Raw genomic sequence first — 11,633 nt, forward strand, 5'->3', positions numbered from 1 at the left:
TGGCATCCGGGAGAGGCTGTTGCCAGCGCGGTTCCATGGTGTAATGGTTAGCACTCTGGACTCTGAATCCAGCGATCCGAGTTCAAATCTCGGTGGAACCTGACTGTTTTTATTTTCTCCCCTTCTCCTCACTTTACTCCTTTTTCAACCTCAGCTTCCCAAATGATGACCAGACAGGCTCCTCGCTTCTCCCACGGGCTTCTTCACACGCCGAGGTGGACCAGCCACACCCCAGTTCTCTTGTCTCGTACTCAGGAGCCGTCTCCTGGCTCACGGCGTGGGTGCCCTCCTGCTGACACGGGCAGGTGATGGTTTCCACCCTGGAGCTGCCCACAGCCACGGGGCTTTGGCAGGAAACCCCCAGGTCTCACAGATACGTGCCCTGAACTAGGCCTAGAGCAGCATTTGAAGCCAGTGGAGCTCATGGTGGAGCCCTCAGAGACATCAACAAGCTCTTCCAGCTCACAAGGCACAAAGAGGCCACGAGACTGGGTCCCTTCCCTGCCCACGCCACTTCTCCCTTCCCAAAAGCCAGTCCCCTTCATCTGCCTGTGTGCCGTGGGGGACACCAGCTTTGTCATCAGCTTCCTTTAGCACAGGCTTGAGACCTAAATAGAAGAGGATAAAAATAACACTCATGTCCAGATGATTAAACCAAAGCCCTTAAAACTGCTCTTTTTCCACCAGCTGGCCACCCGCTGCAGCAGGGTGTTTGCCATCACTGCAGCCAGTGCCTGGTGTTATCATTTCTGGGCATGGAAAGTAACCCCCGGGCATCAGCAGTCATGCTGTGCATCAGTTACCATCTGCTGGAACGATACTGAGCCATAACAGGATCCTCTGCATTTTTAAATAAACGGTTCATGCTGCCTCAGAGCTTCTGAGCAGGGAAAACAATGCACTAATAACGGAACACCTCACGTCCTGCCACCAGCCTCCAGCGTGCCCTGGCAGACCATGCACCTCCAGCTTCTCACAGCTGCTCAAAATCTGATAAGCAGTTGGGGCTTCATATTCCCTGGACCCTGTTCCTTGTGTCCCATGGGAATAATTGCTTGTGCCAGCTCCACAAGGGAATTGCAAGGCCAGACCTCACAGGAGCAGAAAGTAATGCAGCTGTGAGGTCTGTAGGAGTCTGCATTGTCTTTGGATTCATCCTTTTTTATCACTCAGAATACCCAAAATCTTGAGTCTGAAAATTCTTGGCCTGTTCTTGCCACCCTTTTCAATCCTACTGCACCAAGTAGTGCATTAAAATTGATAAAGGATTCTTCTGTGTGCAGAGGCTGGGGTACATACCTAACTCTGTAGATAAAATTTCCATCTCGTATCCTATTTGAACTTTGAACTCCAAGTTCAACTCCATTGAACTTTGTTGTTAAAAAGCTATTAGTTTTCACTTGATGGGTCTCAGGCCTGCTTTCATCTTCCAGAATTGCTGTTAGTTCTAAAAGAATACAAATAACAACTCTGAAGTATTTTTAGTTATCCTCCTATAAGAGCTGTTCTCCTTTTTGTGTTCTGGATTTTGTTTGCAAGTTGGGAAACACCCTTTATTTACATCTTTCCTATGCGTAAGCAGTATTTCCTCTTGCATCAAATTGCAAATGTTCCTCATCTGGAGCTCATCCTACCCAAGACTTGTGGGCCCAAAGTGAGGTCAATGCCTCTTCTGGCTGAGACAAAAATCTCAGCCCCTACATTGCTGTGCCACTACCACTTGTTGAACTTCACACATTACAAAGCAGGGGCATTTTGACCACTCATGCATTGTAACCTGAAAACGTCTGTGGATTGCCCTGTTTATGAGCAGCAGCAGGGGATATTTCTAGCCAGGGCCATGTATAATCAGGTTCTTCATGGTGCAGAGAGGCAAAAGTGAAACAGCAGAAAGAATTTTGCATCTGAAGAGGAGTCAACTGACAGCAGGGCAGGAGGATAGCACTGGAATAGCAAGGATCTCCAGAAATTAGTGTCTTCTATTTTGTTCAGTCCTGGATTAATGTTGTTCCTGTCCAGGCAAGCCCCAGATGGGAATATACAAAAGCTCAGGAAATGTTGCTGTCAGCACAGACTGGTTTTGGCTGCTCTGTGCTTTCCATGTGTTCGCTCCTGGAGAGTTCTGCTGCAGTTATGGGTTGGCCCGGGACATCCCGTGCATATGAAACATGGCCAAAAAGCAGAGGTCAGGCCTGAAATAACAGAGGACTGTGTGCTCTGGGGCTGACAGCTTTTAATGTGAGAAAAGTCATTCAGCACTGACATTTCTGCTGTGCTAATTGCCATTAGTGTCATCCTTGCAGGAACAGGAAATTCATGGCAAACCTTGAATTAGCGCACTCTCATAATTCTTCAGCTTGTGCTCAGGCACAACCCTTTGCAGAGGCAGCATGTTCCAAGCAACTGGAGCAGAGATGAGGAGTGATACTCAGCTGGCCCTTGGGTGTTCAATTTAGCAAAGCAAAGAGGCAGAGGTCACACTCATAACTGTGTATTGATGGTTCTGCTCTGGAAATTCATACAGCAGCTGCCAAAAAGCCCCCAGGTTTTGCCTCAGCCACACCATTAATGTGTAGATGTGTGTCAGAGCTATCAGCTCCCAGCTCCTCAGCCCCAGGCACTGTGCATCAGGCTCTGCCCTGCCCAGTCTTCACTTCATTCTCCCACTTCCCACCTGCCACCAACTCCTGAGACCCTGAGAGAAATCCTGGCCTAATCAGGGGGAAAATCTGCCACCATCTTTCATGGCTTTAGTGTTCCCACAAGGTCAGGGTGCCTTTGCTGAATACACCAGTGGTATTTGTAATGGAAATGGAAGGATGGGAAACAGGGATGGCCAGTATTTGCTGCTGGTCCCAGCTTTTCTGGTTCTGAGGAGTTCATACTTTGCAGGGCAAGATTTGGAATTGGAAATCAGAATAATTCAGAGTTGTCCTTGAACAGCTCTTGACCCAAATTCCAGTTTCCCAGATGAAAGGAGCCACTGGCTTACCCAGGGCAGAAGGCATGAAGGACAAAAGCAACCCCCCAGAACTTACTGTGTTTTATCAGAGAAGTATTTCCTAAAGGGGGAAATCCAATCAATACTTTGCAATTTCCTAACAATCCATGAATCATTGCAGCTATGCAGAGATAATTCAAGCTTTCCAATCCAGCTGCTAAATCAGAGAAAAACCTACTCTTAGCACACACAACCCTCAGTCAGGGAAAAACCTTCAACCTATTTCCACTGAAATAAAACCCAAAACAACCCTGTTTTTAAAACCCTGGATGAAATTAAAGGGTCTACAATGTAGAAAGAGTTCTGTTTCTCAGGTAATTCCATGACAGAGGTAGGAGTGATGAAAATGCATGGAGTCAATAGGAATTTTTCTGTTGATAACTCACTTGAATTCCAGCATCCACTATATTCTTTTTCTAGTTCTGCAGCTCAAAAAGAAAATAAGATACAAGAAGAAATAGACCAAATAAATACTTTCTAGAAATCAGCCTTTTCTCTCCTAGACCTGGAGCTGGAATAAAAAAGAACCTGGATCTGAAGGGTGACCTATCCAAAATCACCCTGGTTTTGCTGTTGTCTAGGGATCTCTGGGGCACTGACGAAAAAATGGGAAGGGAGAAGCTTTAGAAAAATTAATCATCTTCTGGAGTAATTTTTTTGTTAGTCCAACATTAGGGTAAGCAGAAAGGAAGATTTTCAGCAGGTTTTGGGAACAGGAATTGAATTCAACAGGCTCAATGACTTGGTGTTTTTTTGTGGTGACTCTCAAAATGAAGTCATCACTTTCCTGCATCTATTTTGGACTCGACACACATCTTGTTGTCTGTGTCTGCTGCCTCCAGAGATTTATTAGCAAGATAAAGTGGCAGCTCCAGGATAATTGCTGGCCAAGATATGGCTCAAAATCTTCTTCCTCTTGCTAGACCCTGCCACAGGGTTTGATTTCCTATCTAGGGCCAAAATCTGCCTGATGTTGGTGTATTTAATAGGAGTGTTGCCACCAGACAAACACAATGTCAACTACAGCACTGCAAGCATTATCGCCCATCCCATCATCTTCTAATTTGGATTACAAAGATCAGCCCCAGGGAATGAAGAAGGCAGTTTGATTTCTGTGGCCAATTCATTCACTGCTGAAACAACCAACTGGCTGGCTGTGCTCAGCACAGCAATGCTTGTTGTGAAGCTGTACAATTATCCAGAGAGCTGGGCTGGAACTATGAAACTTTGCTCGTTACGATCATTAGAGAGCTGTCAGATGGAACAACTGGGATGGCTTTGATCTGGCAGAACACCCTTACTCCTGTTCCCAGGCCTTGGGAACCATCCAGTTGTCCATAATTTTTTTTTTTCAAGTCATTCAAACAATACTCATTGTTTTTTTATAGGGTGCAATAACTTCTTCAGGCAAACTGTAGGTTGTCACAGCTATTACAAAGTTAATTTATTAAATAGAAACCCTGATATTTCAATGATTCCTCTACAAATATGTTAATAGTTTTGGCTATGTTCATAGTTCAATATGTTCATAGTTTTGGTTTTGCCAAGAAAATGACAAAATGTTGCTCATAATCCCAAAGATATTCTCTATAAATCCACCAGGTGTCCTACTCTTTTCAAGCAATTAAACTCAATGTTTGTTTGGGTTTTTTCCCTAGTTTTGCCAGTGAGGAATTAGTTTGAGTCTTTGGTGGAATTAGGTCTGGGTTTGCAGGTTGAGGAAATGTGTACATATGGTTTGTGGGACACAGCAAGACATCTGGCTCACAGTGGCAGCTCTTTTGGCAAATGCCACTAATGTTTCCCACAGAAACCAACTCAAGATTAGAGCCTGAAGAGAGAAAAAGGAAAAGAATCTGCCTTCCTCTCTTGGGAATGCTAAACAAGATCCGTCAGAGCCAAATCCTCTTTTCAGTCAACCTTGGGCATCTATTTATAGGACTGCTCAAGTGAGCCCAATGCTGACCTCAGAGGTGGTGGCAACACGTGTTAACCTTCATCAGAGCTGCTGCACGGGCTGCAGTTTTGACATTCCTGGTCACTGTTCCAGTTCCCAACGGGCATCCCGCTGCCTGCCAGCACTCCCTCCTGTCTGCAAAGGCCAGCGCGGCACCCTCTGATGACGTGTCCTGTCACTCCCAACACAGAGGGCATATCACATAAATCCTAAGAAGAGCAGGCTGAAAAATATCCAGAGGATAATTTTCACATCCCAGAAAGTATTTTGAGTGGAGTGTGGCTGTCAGAGGTGTTTGGCTGCCCCTTCCTTGCACAGCCCAGAGCACACACGGTATCAAGTCGTGCTGTTTGGGACAGCCCTCAACCACCTGGAGATCTGTTACTTGCACTGAGACTTGCAAGCTGGACTTCTCTGAAACAGCTGTCTCCTAGGTAGCAAAAAAACATCTTTCATTATCCCAACATTTTGCAGTGCCCAGAATTGACTATTTGCAATATGTCAGTGAAGCACAAATACAAGGTGATTTTTATGGTCTTGTCACTGAAGCATAAATCACCTTCTGCATAAATCTGACTGCTTTACCCTCCCCTCTCAGTCACTCTAGTTTCACAGGGCTGCCACATCTTGAATTTACCCCAGATCTATATGAGGCAAGTGAGGAAAAAATTTGGTTTGTTTTCCATTTTGAAAATGCTGGAGGCAAAGACGCTCTCAAACAACGAGGTTATCTCCTCCTCACTAGGTGCTTCAGGGCCAGAAGTACTGCCCACGGCTACTGGCTGTGCAAGCAGGCACTGGGCAAAGTGTCAGCACAGCTTAATGATGAACTGCAATGGGGACTCAGGGGGGGAACAAGAGCCTCCTGTCCTTGGCCCACCAGGATTCCTTGCCATCAGGCATTGTGCATCCCAGGAAGCACCTGGCATCTGTCCCATGCCATGTGTTACTGCCCTGCCTCTATTGCTTGCTATTTGTGTTGAAGGTATGACAGTCATTTTCCTGACAACCTGCAAGAAGAAAAGACACTCCAACCTTCTGCCTGTATGTATATCTAGATACCTGCTGTAGTGCCATCCAAGTGCAGCCTGTGCCATATGCTGACTGTGAGAGACTTTACCCTGGTCCAGCGCACGTGCATGCTGTGACACACAATAAAAACCTCCAGCCTGGCTGTGATTCCCTGCATTATATAGAGGAGCCATCTGGTCCCGTGGCTTAAGAAACAAACTGAAAATTTGATAAAAGCACAGTCACAATGACAGAGACTGAAAAGATGTGTTGATATTCCAAGCAGGAGCTTCCTTCCACGGGGACTAATCTCACCCCCCATTGCCTCTTTCCTGCTCCTTTCTCTGAAAAGCTGCTCTCAGACAGGTTGCACTCTCAGCTCTCTGAGTACACACACCTTTGGGATGCTAAAAATATGTTTCATGTGCTTAAGCAAACGTTCTGGGACAAGACTTTTCTCATCAGCCAGCTGTGCAGTGAGCAAGGTGTGCAATATGTTCAGAGCACAGCACATTTTATGGCGCTTGGATTGATCCAGAACTCTGCCTGGTTTAAAATGCATTCTCAGTTACGATTAGTCATTAATGTTGTCTCACCACTGTGCAGAATTAGAGCTTATGCCTTTGATAGACTGACAGGAAGTTCATCTCATCTTGCCTAGATGTTCTCAGCCTGGAGTGGAGATGTATTTTAGAAGGACTGGAGCACCAGGAGAGCAACAAGGAACTCAGTGCAGTGGGTAGAGTAGAGTTTAGGATGGCTTGGATTTGGCCAGGAATTTGTGTATAGCTTGGCCAGGAATACGGGGTTACTAAACCCGTTTCAATTAGATTTTGGAGCTAGGCCAGGTTTCCCTCATTCTGACCCTGGTTTCTGATGTTTGGAGGGCACAGGGAAGGAAGGCAGAGAGAAGATGACTGTTTTAGTGCATCTCTGCAAGAAATACACATGCTTGAGACAGGTATAGATTTGCTTCCTCTGACACCAAATCAATGGGAATTAATTCTGCAGTTCTCCTAAAGATTACTTCAAGTTTTGGCCTGTTTCCAAGCTGGTCAGATATGATATGCACACAGTTCAAGACAGATAATTAATTATTCTAATATGAATGCAGTTCAAAAAACTCCGTTCCCTGTGAAATCCTGAAGATAATATCAATATGATAGTGCCAATAATGCAGCCTGCTTTTTATAGCCTGTTTTCAAGCCCAGCTACTCCTTTTGGCTCACAGAATCACACAATTATTAAGGTATTTGCTACTAGTACAAATTCATTTCATGTTTTTTATCATGGTTTTTTGTTACCTATTGGAAAGTACACTCTTCAGAGCAAATGCAGTTTGTTGTTCTCTGTAGAGAATATTCAGAATTATGGTAGGGCTCTAACAAAAGGATGTGTTACTCCCATTACTACTACTGCTGCTGCTATTGTTATAACATAATTCTAATAATTTTGTATTATAATAACAATTAATAATAATGATGATGGTGATATAGTCTGAGACAGTAATTTGCCAGTCTCAAGGGTTAAAATCAACTGTCTTTGTGGATATTCCCATATTTAACTAACTAAATACTGCAGAAGGATCTACCTCATATGATGTATTTGCAGACTAGTAGAACACCTCTGTGCCAGGTAAGCTCCTGGCCCTTGATAGAGAAAGCATCTTGTACTAGAGGTGGAATAAGACTCTTGTCTTTTCTTGCTTTGATCACGGTGTCTCTGCTTTTCAGGTCTCTCTAGGAAAGTTACTTGATGTTTCTTTGAGCCTCAGCATGTCTTCTGCAAAAGTTTGAAGTCATCTTTGTACTTCATTTATTTTCTAGCAAAACAGCATCCATCTGCAGTTTAAGAATAGAACATATAAGATACTGCATACGACTCCAAAGCACAGAACACAGAATTTCTGGGCAAATTTCTCTTCTCAGTTACACTTACATAACTCTGGAGAATCTTCATCTTTCTTATCATTACCCTGAAATGTATTTTCATTTCATTGTGTCAGACCCAAAGGATCTACTACATGTGCCTAAATCTGATTTAACCACAACTGGTGTAATTTTCTAGGCAAACGTGCAGCCTCCAAGGAAGTACATCAAGGTGCATTTACACTACATGGCCTTCATCACTCTAAGAAATGTGCTGCTGTCACTTGTTCTCTGTTAGTGGTTTTCCATGCAAATAAAAATACAGTTTAAGTGTAGAACTGCAGAACTAACTGGAGCTGATGTTTCCTCCATGTCCACTGTGTGGCTGAACTCATTTTTCAAGCATAATGTTCAACAGCTCTTTCTTTAAACAAAGAAATAGTTTACTCTGAGTTGTTTGTTATTTATTTTGTAGAACCCTGTTCCTTGGCTGTCCATGCTATAGAAATGCTGTTATGCTACAAGAAGACAGATTGCCTGGACTGGAAGCCCCAGCCCTGATTCAGGGAAGCACATGGTTTCCTTCCAATGATTATAATTACTATTCAGTATATGGTGCAATTGTTTTTGGTGTTTAAAACAGAACAGAACAAAACAAAACAAAACAAAGCCCTTTTGGAAAGGAAAACAGAACATTAGCGAAAAAAAATTGCAAAATAGGAAGTGGTTGACCTTCAGGAGATGACTCCATCTGCAGTATCTGCTATCCAGCGTTTCTAGTGATCAGAAAATGGAAAGGAGAAATCCCATGAAACAGCCCAATACTCCTTTAGAAAATAAAGTACCTCCTTCTCTGTAGGTACAACATCTTACATCTCCTGTTCCACAGCTGCTAGTGTCAAAGGCCAAACAAGCAGTAGGTGGAATGCAGAGCCTGAAGATTTTCAGCAGTGGCTGAAGGCAAAAGCATCTAAAGTTGTAGCAGATGTTCACTTGCTTCCTGCCTGCTTATCAGCCTTGCAAAGACACTTGGGTTTTGTACTTGTTGTGCCAAGTGTAACTATGGAGATCTAACACAAGCTGCGCAACAGTGATAGGGCGAGTAGTTCTGTATGTGTTTGGTTATGAATGATCAAGTAAAATGTTATGGTTTCTAAGAACTCCCTCAAATGTTTCCATATGTAATTAGTCATTCCCCTCGCATGACAAGAAAATGACACTGTACAAAATAATGTGACAAACATTACTATAGCTCTGAAAAGATTAATTTAACTATCATTAGTGAATTCTTGCTCCTTGGAGCTTCTATAGGATCCTTGCAGTTTGACCTGCCCTTTCAGTTGGGATGGTTGTCAGAGGGGAGTAAATATATTTAAAAATGCAGTAAATATATTTTAAAAGCAACATATTGGTACCAGGACTGGGTAAGGGATTTTTTCAGTTGAAGTATTCTTAAATAGATGTCAGTTTTTAGACTTAGACTGCAAGAGGTAGCAGAGCCGGGAGCAGGATGGATGAGATGGCTTAACAGGGCTTCATTGTAGTAAAATTAATTCAGTTTAAATAATTAATTATCTTTTAAATTTACTCTACTCTGCACACTTGACATTTTGGAAAAGCAGCCATTGCCTGGCCTTCTGGTAAATGCATTTGCATCTGTTTCCCATTGTTTCTTACTTAAAAAAAATTCTTGTCACCAACAGGAACCATCAGCAGCATGGAACAAATTCAATTGCCAAGGACATTTCCTCCAATCTCATGATTTATATTGGAAGTATTCTTTTTTATATTAAGAGTTAGCCTGTGATTTAAAAAAAATACCATAGATTAAGACAGTTTTGTACTGTTCATGAGTGAAATTCAAACTTGGTTACGTGAAGCAGTTTAATCAATGCACTTTTCTCTCTCCCTGCCTTGTCACAGAGAGCTCCTCACAGCAGCAGCAGAGTCCTCCCCCAAGTGTGAGTCAGATCAGCTATTGTCCCTCCCTCTTCTGCTGTGAGCACATTGATTTTGAGACGTGAATGAAATTGGGGCATCTTGGATTAAACAAGTAGATTTGATACTTTACTTTCAAGGTGCTTTGGCTTGTGTTCAGTCTCATCTCCTTTGTCAGCTCCAGGTTGTGGACCAGTTCCTCTCCCCTAAACTTCCATGCTCAAGTGGCAGTGCTGTTAGGGCAAAGGAAAACAAACAGCAGTTTGAGTTCTGACTGCACGAGGTGAGGGGCTCCTGTGTTGAAGCTGGACCAAATGCTGAGAGAGCTCAGGAAAGGGCAGGAGCCTGGGCTGCCCTACATTTCAGGGTGACTCACTGCTGAGATCTAATGTTGCTACTTTGTTTTGCCTCTGTTTCTCAGCAGTTGCTCACATGTTCAATGAGAACACTCTTACCAAACAAAATCCATAGGTGAGTGGAGTGAGCACCAATAGAATAAGGCCAGTATTTTTAATAATGTAAGGGAACATTCCAAAGCTGTTACAAAGGAATATGATTTCAGATAATTAGGAGAGGGCAGTGATACAGATTCAAAAACACCCAAGATAAAATAACAGATACTAAGAATATCTATGTTGAGATTAAATCCTCATGACTCAGTGCTTGAGCCAACCTCCATTCTCTAGGAATTAGTAAAACAATCATCCAGCCAGGGTAGATAGTGGTGTATTGCCTTACTCTGGTGGGCTTAACTTACACTTCAAAAAAAGCATCTTACACAGAAAAAGGATGGACACAGATCTGACTTAACAGGGCAACTGCAATATTTTTTTAATATGTTTCTGTAGCTGTAGCCTTTTAAAAACTGGTGGTTTTATTTCTACCTGAAAAAAATTCTTCTAATGAACATTCAAAAGCCCTGGCAGCAGTGCCTGCAATGCATTCTTATAGTCAATTTTTAAATACCTGTGATTTTCTAGCTAACAGTTGAGGAATAATGAATCTAGCTTGCAAATAGATATAAAGTGCCTTTTTTCTTCCTTGTTTTTCTTTTCTGCATAATGCCTTTTCTTTCTACATGCAAAATTTTGAAAATATTGAAAGTACTGTAAGTATTTAAGGTATTTTGAAAGAAAGAAGTATTTTGAAAAGTATTTTGGAATGCTATGGAGTTTCAGAAAAGCATAAAAGCTGTTTTATGAGAACATCAGCTGAAATCTGAGTCAGATTTTCACTGCAGATGTGTCAGATGCATTTTCTTGGAAACTCTCCATGACAGTTAGTGAGAAGAGTGACCCAATGTTTTCTCACCCTACAAAATAACTGTTCTGTTTGGTGATGCCATGTGGATGAAGCACTGCTTGTATTTCCAAAGCACTGTCCTGTTTCAGCCTGTTCAGGAGCAGAGATTTTTCTCTCAGAAGACTTTCAAACAGGGAGTCTAGCAAATCTTTTTGGTACATCTTGCCTGATCTCACTCTGGCTTGTCAGTTTTCTGATTTATAATGATCTGATAATGACTATTTATGTAAATGAGATTCCTTATAAATAAATATGGAAATTACTCCATGATACTAATTACAGGCTTTCTGGTTCAAATACTTAATATATTAAAGGCAAATGGTAATGTGGATTGTCTTTGAGTTTATTAATTTAGTTGTTTTGGTAATTAACTGTAACTTCACTTACTTATGTTGGACTGTTTCTGGAACTAAAGCAAGATATGTGCCTGGATATATCAAAGGACAATAAAAATCAAAATGCATCATATACTGGTAGTAGTAAATGGAAACCCAGATGTCAGAATGTTTTTATCTTAAGAATCAAGTAAGTTAGTTTTACTTGGAGAATCTTAGGT

At 42.4% G+C, this 11,633-nt stretch overlaps 1 non-coding gene across 1 annotated transcript; it reads left to right on the forward strand.

Moving 5' to 3' along the window:
- The first annotated feature begins 29 nt into the window (after positions 1–29).
- Positions 30–101, forward strand: TRNAQ-CUG. Its single transcript has one exon. It is a non-coding gene; the product is annotated as a tRNA-Gln (tRNA).
- Positions 102–11,633: the final 11,532 nt, after the last annotated feature.

Source organism: Chaetura pelagica, unplaced genomic scaffold, assembly GCF_000747805.2.
Source record: "Chaetura pelagica isolate M959 unplaced genomic scaffold, ChaPel_1.0 scaffold453, whole genome shotgun sequence".
Lineage (NCBI taxonomy): Eukaryota > Metazoa > Chordata > Aves > Apodiformes > Apodidae > Chaetura > Chaetura pelagica.